Below are 9,498 nucleotides of genomic sequence, written 5' to 3'. Positions count from 1 at the left end.
GAAGAAAGTGGCATGTCAACTGGATCATGAAGAAGTGCTGTTGAGAGTACCAACAACTGTGAGACAAATTACAGCACAGGAACCGGAGAAGGAGCAAGGAAGAACTGAAGCTGAACCTGAGCTCATTGAGGACGGTTCTATCACCCCTGTGAAAGACAAAAGTGGAGCCCTCCAGGAGGGTGCAGAAGAACCTATTGCAATTGAACCAGCAGGAGAGTCAAGTACTGAGAGGGCTCTCCCAGAAGCAGACGATTCAGAGAGACAAACAGAACAAGCACCAGGCCAAGAAGGGAAGGGAGTTGAACAGAATCAAAGTCAAAGTGATCTGACTCCTCCTGAACCTGTTGCAGGTCCATCAAGAGAAAACCCCACAGAGAAAGAGAAGAGTTCAAGTCCAATCCTGAAGAGAATACTAACAGAAGGCACACTTAAAGGAGATAAGTGGTGGACTCGCAAGTAGAGAAAAGGAAAGAGGTGATTATTGATCAAACAATAGAGGAAGAAGTAGACATTACGAGATAAGAAGAACTGAGTGAAGAAGAGTTGAATGGCGATCGAAAGTTGAAAAGAAAGAGAATAGCAAGTCGAAGATACGCAGGTCCTGAGTGGGCATATGCAACTAAAAACGAATGGCAACACAAGTTTATGTCTTTTTGTTTTGATAGGGAAGTTCCGAGTCAGTATTTTAAAGTGAACTGAAAAAGATTGATGAACTGAACTGTTGAAGCAATCTGAGAAACATTCTTGAGAAAGAGACTAATGAAATAACCAGACAAGACATTGATAATCTGATTTGACATTTGAAAACAATTTTGACAAAGCTGCTAATCGAATTTGACAAGGAGAAGGGTTCCTGGAAGTGAAACTGAACTTCTGAAAGAAGAATTGTCTATTTTTGATTTTTGCTGCACTTTTCTGAAGCTACTTCTGCTTTCTGATTCTTTACAGATCATGGCTAATGTAGCTAAGCAAATTAGGGATGTTAGGCGCTGTAAATATATGACCATTGGTTTGGCAATTATGTGTGGGATATTGTTTATAGTGTCGATTGTGGGTATGTCTGTTCTTGACGCGAAAGGAGCCAACCCTACTTCTGCTTTAGAGACTACTACATTAACAGCTTTAGAAAGATTTAAGTTAGATGAGAAGTATTTGCATGACTTTACTAATGTTCAAGGAGAGCTTTCTTCTAACGTTTTCTATCGCTTATTGAGTGAGTATGTTGAGACAATGGATGAGGATTGTCTTGTGTGTACGCAGATTCCTTCATCAGTGGAGGAAGGAGTCACTTACCATAGCTTTCCACTAACCTATAGGATAAGTTGTAGTCTGTTACTAACAAGATTCTATACTCAAGAGTACATTCAATATTTGTATTCCAATCACGACCTCGTGTTTTCATTTGTTCCTATTATTAGGTATTTGAGTAGAGTAGCTAAGGGCAATGACATAGAATTAGTTAGAGGATTCTTTGGACCCACACTAACTTTTGGGACTGCTTATGCTCATAAGAATAACCTCACATGCTTGCTTACACCTTTAGAGAAGAGCTTCTTAGATCACACAGATGACAGGAGAAAGGCACGTAAGGAGAGATTAGAAAAAGGATTAGAGAAAAGGACTTATCAGAATGATTATGCTTATATTGCAATTAAAACACAAAGAAAATTAGCTTTAGATGCACTACACGTAGGGAAGCTTTGTATATATAGGCCTAAATCACGCACTGACACTTTATTTGTGGGTGCGAGTGAATGTAGGCATGTGTTTCTGTTTCAGAGTAAATGGACATTTATGTTGAATGGGCGGGACCCTGCGATTCCGGGGATCTACTATATTTGTGGACTTGATGCTTATTACCATTTTCCAAGAGAATGGTATGGGACATGTTATTTGGGGATAGTATTCCCAAAGACTTACCAGATGGGGGATTTGAAAAAGTTTCTGAAATTGACAGAATTACACTGTAAAAGACAGATGAGGGAAACCTCTTCTGCAATAGTCAGATCAATATTTTGGTGTAGTTATTCCTTTAGTGGGAGTCATCCTGAATTTGATTAAGTTTCAAAAGGTGTCTACTATTGTGGATAACATGCTGACAATATTTTCAGGGGCTATACTCCAGATAGATACTGAATTGGCTGCAGATAGAGCTATGACTCTTCAAACTCGTCTTGCTTTAGACATTCTTTTAGCGAAAAATGGCAGTCTGTAAAATGATTAACTCTAGGCATTGTTGTTCTTATATACCCGATAACAGTAGAGAGATAAGAGACTTACTTACTAATCTGACTAACACTAGTAATGATTTGAAGGAGTTGAAAGAACCAGGTGTTTGGGAAAAGGTTGGTAAAGGGTTTGCTTCAGTGGGAAATTGGCTTAGTAGTATTTGGAATGGGGTACTATTAAAAATCATACAGGGAATATTAATTGTTATAGTTTGCTTATTAGGAATGTGGGGATAATGTAAATTATGTAAAATAAATTAAATTAAAAAGGTCTAAAAATAATCAGAGGAGGCAAGAGAGAAATAGGGAAAGAATCTATAGGGAAAATTCAAGGAGAAGACAAAATGTCAAAGAGATTGAACTGTAAAATTGTGGGTCGCAAATTTGGTGTGATGACACATTTAGTCATCAGAAGATGGATTGCTAACGCAGATGTCTTAATTAGAAATTGTTAATATACGTATTTTACGTATTTTGAATACGGTTTTATGTAGAAAATTGAATAACGTAGAAAAATAATGTGCACGTTTGAAATTGTGACCTCGGAGATTGGCCACCAGTGTTCAAGAAATGTACTAATTAATGATTAATCGATATGAAATATTGAAAATATATTAAATTAATGTAGTGATGTGTCATGTTAAGGGGTATGAATTATGTTTTGCTTATTAATTGTAGGCCTTAACTTAGCGAGTGTATTGGCCTAGTATTGCCAGGCATCATGCAGAAGCTGTATTTCTTAGCGTCTAACGAAAAATGCTGACAGAGTGAATTAACTGTGAAATGCTCATTGTTTTAATAAAATCTTTAATAGAAGCTTTCTGTGAGAACTGACGAACAGGAGATGATATGTCTAGCAATGTATCTAATGGTGGGTAATGTGCATGAGATGTACTTTCTTAGGAAGCGAACAATAAAGACACTGACTGGAGACGAAGATGCAACAATTTCGATACCTGACGAGCCGGATGATGAGAACACTGTAAAGCTAACCAATCAACGATATGTGAACTGTGAAATATTAGAATTCATAGATTTGGTAAAGGGACTTTATTGGGTAGAGTAATAATGTATGATTAAATTGACCAATTGGAAATTGGGGGATGGTTTGGGAAACTTTAATATAACAACGTGACAGAGGAGGACACAGACAGATTAGAATTTTGCCCTGTTATGAACTGCGATATTGAGAAGAGATATGAGATTCTGTCATTGGGCTCAAACTCTCTGACTGAGAGCCTGATGTTTTGCTGATCGACTGATGACCTGAGGACAAAGACTGATTCTGCTTGCTGACCCATACCGTGGATAGGTGATATGACAATGACTGAATTGAATTTTTATGCTTTTTCTTTCTAGGTACCAACAGCGCTGACTTATCACTTTTCCTTAGGTAGATGTTTTCCAAATTTGTGTTCTAAATTGTTTTGAATGAAACCTCACATGCTGATGCCAATTGGAGTTAGTTAAGGTTACTTACATGACGACTAACAAATTACAGAGACAAATGGTTTGACGGACTATCTTGCTGAACTTAATGGATGTCATAGAGTTACTGAATTGGATTTTATTAATGTCTTGTGTTGATGCCTTAGAATGTCTTTTGATTCAAGCTTTGATTAGGTCACATCTTCTGCGACTTGCCGATTAACAAGTATTATTAGAGTTGTTTTGATTAAGAATTGATGATTAAAATTCATGACTCAGTATTGTTAACGAATAGGGAATACAATTACTAAACTTATACCTAAAGGTGTGGTTATTCATGACTGAAAGGTCATGGTGTGTGAAAATTACTGACTCCATTGATCGTTGAATTGACTAATGGTTATTGACTATTGTGTATTGATTTCTGATTATGTGTCGAACCTATGGTAAGAACACCCTATACGAATCAAAAGGTTCATCGACCTATACATGTCCCTGTGTAAGTTTACTTACCAAGGACCAGCGCACTAACACGAGTTAGTGACCCTCCTTTTCAGGGAGGTTTACAGCAGTCTCTAGGTCTTCTGCAAGGTCTCTGCTGTTTTGAAGGTAGTAATTTCGGATAATTATCCCTTTAAATGGATCTTATGCCTCGGTTTCACTTGTGAAAAAGTGTTACACATGTGGCACTAGAGTGTCACACATAAGTGCACTTACATTTTGGAAATGGCACACATAAGCAATCTGGAAACTGGAGAGCTATTCAAAAGCCTCATAGCAAACGTGCTAAAGTCAAAACTATTTAAACAACTCAGTTAGATTACGCGTTATCTAATTTGCATAAAATGTTGACATAAACAGACAGTCGTTACTTAGACGCATGCGCATGAAATGGCTAACGCATCCGTACGGAAGGCGGCATCTGACTGGAAACTCGGAGAAAACGTTCAACCTGCGTAGACGTGTGTGTCACGTGATGCTGCGTGGTTGCTAGGGACGCCTAAGAGATACGTTTCTGTGAAGGGAATCCAACGCTATGCTTTCCGGTTTACCTTCCCTCTCCTTTGTGTTTTGTGGCTTACAGTCTGAAGCAGGCTTTCGGATGTTTGAGATCCGCCGGGAGACACGCGGTAATGTCAAAATTCGGGAAAATCCCTTCTGATTCGGTAGTTGGCGTGGGCAATTTTGCATGTAAGGAATTGAGAGAAAAGCCACTCGGGACGCAGTTTACAGAGAGCGCTAAAGCTTGAGGTACAGGGAGTTGGCCATGGATTTGATTAAAGGCCAGGGCGGTAGTCACGAAAAAAGCGTCTGAATCTAGGCCTAAGAGAAAAACGTAGGAACACTCAAAGTGAAGAGGGGTGTGTGGCAAATACAGAGTGGTCCGGATAAAAGTTATACTCAGAGACTGAAGTGAGTGCAGCTGAGGATGAGGTAAAGACGTGGCCAATTACGAAGTGGGAGAGGGACAGGCCGTGGGGTAATGAGAGTGAACAGGACTAAGTGAAGCAGTGGCTAAGGTAAAGGTGTGGGAGGGCCTGGGTTAAAAAGACTAGAAACAGAGGTAAATGGAGTGGAGACACGGGTTAATAGAAAGGAAACACGTGAATAGGGCAAAGAAGCAATGAGGACTGAGAAGACATACGACACAGCCCTCTACTTTTAAATGACGACAAACAATAAAACGTATTCCTTCAATTTCTAATGGTTATAGGTCCATACTGTAAAGTGATAGTTCAACAACTTTTTAACCATGCCCCTGTGGTACACCTAGTGCCAATTCAGATAGTATTTCTGCTGCACTTGCTGTACTCGTGCTGCTGGAACCAAGCGGCTCCCAACTGACAAGCCCCAATCACGGCTAGACGAGTCTTAAGTTGCTTGTGTTCCAGTTCATGGAGGACCTGGCCTGGCATCTCAGGTTCCACTTTTCTTATTGGAGCAGGAGCAATACTGATTTTCATATTACTGGGTCCAAAAGGACAGTAGGTTGTAATGTTACCCTGAGTGATTGCTAGTGGTTAGAGTTAGACGAATTGCAAGCTTTCCTCTCACCACCTTTTTTGGCTTTGATGTACCATTCTAAGCGACAAGGGCATGTCCAGACATCAGTTCCAAGCTCACTTTGCCACTGGAACCAAGCTACAACTGACTGATGAGCTCCAATCAGGGTGAAACCAACCATGGGTTGCATGTGTTCTGAGTCAAGGAAGAGCTGGCCTAGCAGTCTAGACAGGACTAATGTATTGGAGGAGGGTCAAGATTGATTTGCATAAGGCTCAGTGTAAACAGAGGTGGCATTGTGGGAAAAAGAATGAGGGTCTGGAATGCCTGAGTGAATTTCCAGTGGCTAGACATGTTACAAGTGAGATTCAAAATTACCTTGTTATCAAGGTTGCACAAATTGTCTAGGAATTACAGCAGTTCTGGTATGTTGTTCTTTTAATCTTTTTTAGTTTCTGGTTAGCGAGCTGGTTGAAGTTGTTTGACACATTTTGTTTTTTTGTGGCAATTGATTTTAAACTCAATTAAACAGTGATCAGTCTAGTCAGTCATATCAAAAGTAATTTTCTTACATTGTGGTTTAGGTGATGATCAGCACTGCTTATTGCCTTTGGGGTGATGGTAACAATATCATGTAGTGGTTTTAGGCTTCTGAGCCTGCTGATATTTTGGCAATGCTCCTAGTAAGTAATCACTGTAAGCAAATCTGATTCAAGTAAAGTCTGAAGAGGCTGTAATCGGTGGGTATTGTTTACCTTATCACCAACATGTTGTTTTCTTGTTTAATTAGTGTTTACAGCCTTGTGGTTCAAAATTTATTAGGTAGGAGGTAGGTACCTGCTGTGTTTTTGGTGAATTGTTGTAGGTAATCCCAACACCTCTACCTTTTCTGTTGGATATATTGATGTTTCAAATTGAGTTCATTTTGAAGAGGAGCAGATTGACGACTAATGTGTTGTAAATTCATTTTACTATCACTGCAAGAATATTCATCCTTTCTGTTGTCTGTTTGTTGCTGCTCCTATGCAGTATGCAGCCTATCTGACTTTCAGTAGAGAGTTCACTGAAGTTCTGACTTGTGTTTATTTGTTAGCGATTTAATGGTTTGGGTGAGTGGTGATTTGATGTTTTTTTATGTCTCACCTACCAAACAGTGTTTTGCTGACTGAATTCAAAAGACGTTTGTTGACCATACCAAAAAAGTACAGTTAGTTAAAGACCACCCATTGCTTATCATTGTTTGACTTATGGCACTGTCATTGGCATGCTTTTTATTCAAAGGTGTGCCTTCCTTTTCTTGTGTTTGTCTTTTCTGAGGATCCTACCTCTTTACCATACCCTTGATTTGTAAAGTGCACTTCTCACCCGTGACGGTCTCAAGGCGCTGAGGAGCGGAGGGGCGGAGGTGGGTGCTGCTACTGCTTGAACAGCTAGGTCTTGAGAAGTTTCCAGAAGGTAAGGAGGTCTTTGGTCTGGTGCAGATGGGTGGGAAGAGTGTTCCACGTTTTGTTGGCGTGGTGCGAGAATGATCTACCGCCGGTTGTAGTTCTGTAGACGTGTGGGACGGTTACGAGGTCAAGGTCAGCGGAGCGGAGATGCCGGGTCGGGGTGTAGAAGTAGAGTCGTCTGTTTAGGTATTATCGTCTGGTGTTCAGTACTTTGTGAGCGTGGGTGAGGAGTTTGAAGGTGATTCTTTTGTTGACTGGGAGCCTGTGCAGGTTTTTCAGGTGGTCTGTGATAGTGGCAGTGACGGGGATGTCCAGGATGAGGCGTGCGGAGGCATTCTAGATGCGTTGCAGCCTCTTCTGGAGTTTGTCCGTGGTTCCTGCGTAGAGGACATTGCCGTAGCCCAGTTCGCTGCTTACGAGGGCTAGGGTGACTGGCTATCTTGTATCCTTCAAGCACTTCACATTAAGGAAACAACTTTTTTCTTTTTCGTTCAGCATTCCATGAGAGTGTATATTTGTCTTGCCCTCTCCCTCGTGTGTTGCTTCCCCTCCTCAAATACATGCCCCATGCACTGTGTGGCTTCTTACCACGCCATGCTTGTCTGCAACAGATACATTTCTGACAGGGTATGACTAAAGCACAAACTTTAAAGATTGTGTTTGTTGTATCTCCTGCATTTTACATATTGTACAAAAGTTCAGGCCTGGCACAAAAAGGCTTTTAGAGAGCTGTGGGAGGGGTTGACTGCTGTACTCTCTCAGCTGGCTTTTGGTGCAGAAAGAAGTGCAATTAGAATGATTGAAATGAGATGTTTCTTCTCCTGAATACATAAATCTGCTGAATGGGCTACTGCAAAGTACTAAATGATTAGAGCATGCGTCAGTTTCGAGGCCTGTTGAAAGTAAATTAAGCCTTATCTATTGTTTTCCTTTAAACTTTCTATCCTTTTTAAATTCTGTTGAGTTTCCTGATTAAAAAGCATTTGAAAAATAGACAATGTTATTTATAAAAATTGAAAATATTGAAGTAACTGTACAGTTCAGAAATGCTTTAAACATGTGTTTTGCTTTTCCTCCGTTTTCATTTAAACCTTTTTTTACATGCTTTTGTTTTTTAAAATGCTTTACAAAAATGCTTGGGCAAAGCAGACAGCTTGGCACCTATTGTAAAGGTGAGACTTATTGGCTTTGCAAATGCTTGTTTGTAGTGCTTTCTCTGAATCTGTTTGACTTTAAGAGGGCTTGCAATGATACCTGAACCTTTCTTACTAGTTGTTTATTTTGCTATTTGCCTTGGATTTGCATGAGGATTGTTTTTTTTGTTTTTTGTTTTTTTTTGCAGCAGGGGATTAAGAGTGGATAAACATTTATGGCTGTAACATTTTCCGTTAAAGCAAACAGGATATGCTATTAACGTACGGTCTATGGATACTCCTGAAAGTCTGTAGGTTAGATAACTGGTTTGAGAAAATGATATGCTTCTTGTGGATCGTTTCAATATTACGCTTTCCACTTGGAAGCTCAAGTCATGAGTAGAGTATTAAATGGAGACATGATAAGGTGGGGAAACCATGCCTTTGTACTAAGCTACATTGTTGTAGCTCAATCTGTTCCCACAGTGGTTTAGACAACACACTGTTTATTTCGATCTCAATGAGGCTGCATACATCACCCTTGCTGGAAAACGTGTTCAGTAAGACTTCTCAGGCACTTGGCAGGGCAAGAGGCTGGGATAGTTTCTTTTTCTTTGCAGCAGCGTTAGTGCCCCTGCCCTCCTAATCGAGGTTGACAAAAGTTGAATTTTCTTTTGCAGAATGTATTCACTGTACTTAGGTGGCTCCATACCTTTGAACCGGCAAAACTCGGGTTTTAGAAAAATTCATTTTTGTCTCCTGGTGCTCATTAGATCGTTTGGTTTCTCTAGAGCCAATTTCCAGGGTCCTGCATCCCTTGCGCTCCTTTTGTTTGATGTTTAGGCAACTCAGTCATAGATAATCTTCCAGTTCCTCTACAGTTGTGAGATTTGTGAAATTGAAAAACCGTAACATGTTATTTGGACTACACCCTGGAACTCATGCACAGCAAAGAGAAAACAATTTACAGACCTGATGAAGATATGTAAACTGCAGCATGATTAATGAACTCCACAATCAGTTGCAATGCCGCACAGAGAAACAAAAGCAGTACATGCTGACATCAAAGTTCAAACGTACATTTATTCATTAAACAAACATGAAGTATACTAGTTGGCACTTCATTATTTAACCCTCCCCAAATTAATTATAAAAAAATGCCAATGTGATTAGAAAAAAATATGTGCTGAGAAAAAAAGGAAAATGTAAAAAAAAAGATGAATAAATACCTTAAAATGAGCTCTTTTATTAAGAAAT

General features: G+C 39.7%; 1 protein-coding gene across 3 annotated transcripts in view; it reads left to right on the top strand.

Annotated features, from left to right (window-relative positions):
• Positions 1–4,603: 4,603 nt before the first annotated feature.
• UBXN10 (UBX domain protein 10) overlaps positions 4,604–9,498 on the top strand; it is a 37,499-nt gene continuing 32,604 nt past the window's right edge. For 2 of the 3 annotated variants that reach the window (XM_069240286.1, XM_069240285.1), the window contains exon 1: positions 4,604–4,786. The gene's annotated coding sequence lies outside the window, so the exon portion shown is untranslated. Of the gene's footprint in view, positions 4,787–8,257; positions 8,281–9,498 lie in introns of all 3 variants that reach the window. The other variant, XM_069240287.1, reaches the window with a different exon arrangement.

The sequence above is a fragment of the Pleurodeles waltl genome, chromosome 6 (assembly GCF_031143425.1).
Source record: "Pleurodeles waltl isolate 20211129_DDA chromosome 6, aPleWal1.hap1.20221129, whole genome shotgun sequence".
NCBI lineage: Eukaryota > Metazoa > Chordata > Amphibia > Caudata > Salamandridae > Pleurodeles > Pleurodeles waltl.
The sequence above is the reverse complement of the archived record's forward strand: the minus strand, read 5'-3'. Positions and strand labels throughout refer to the sequence as shown.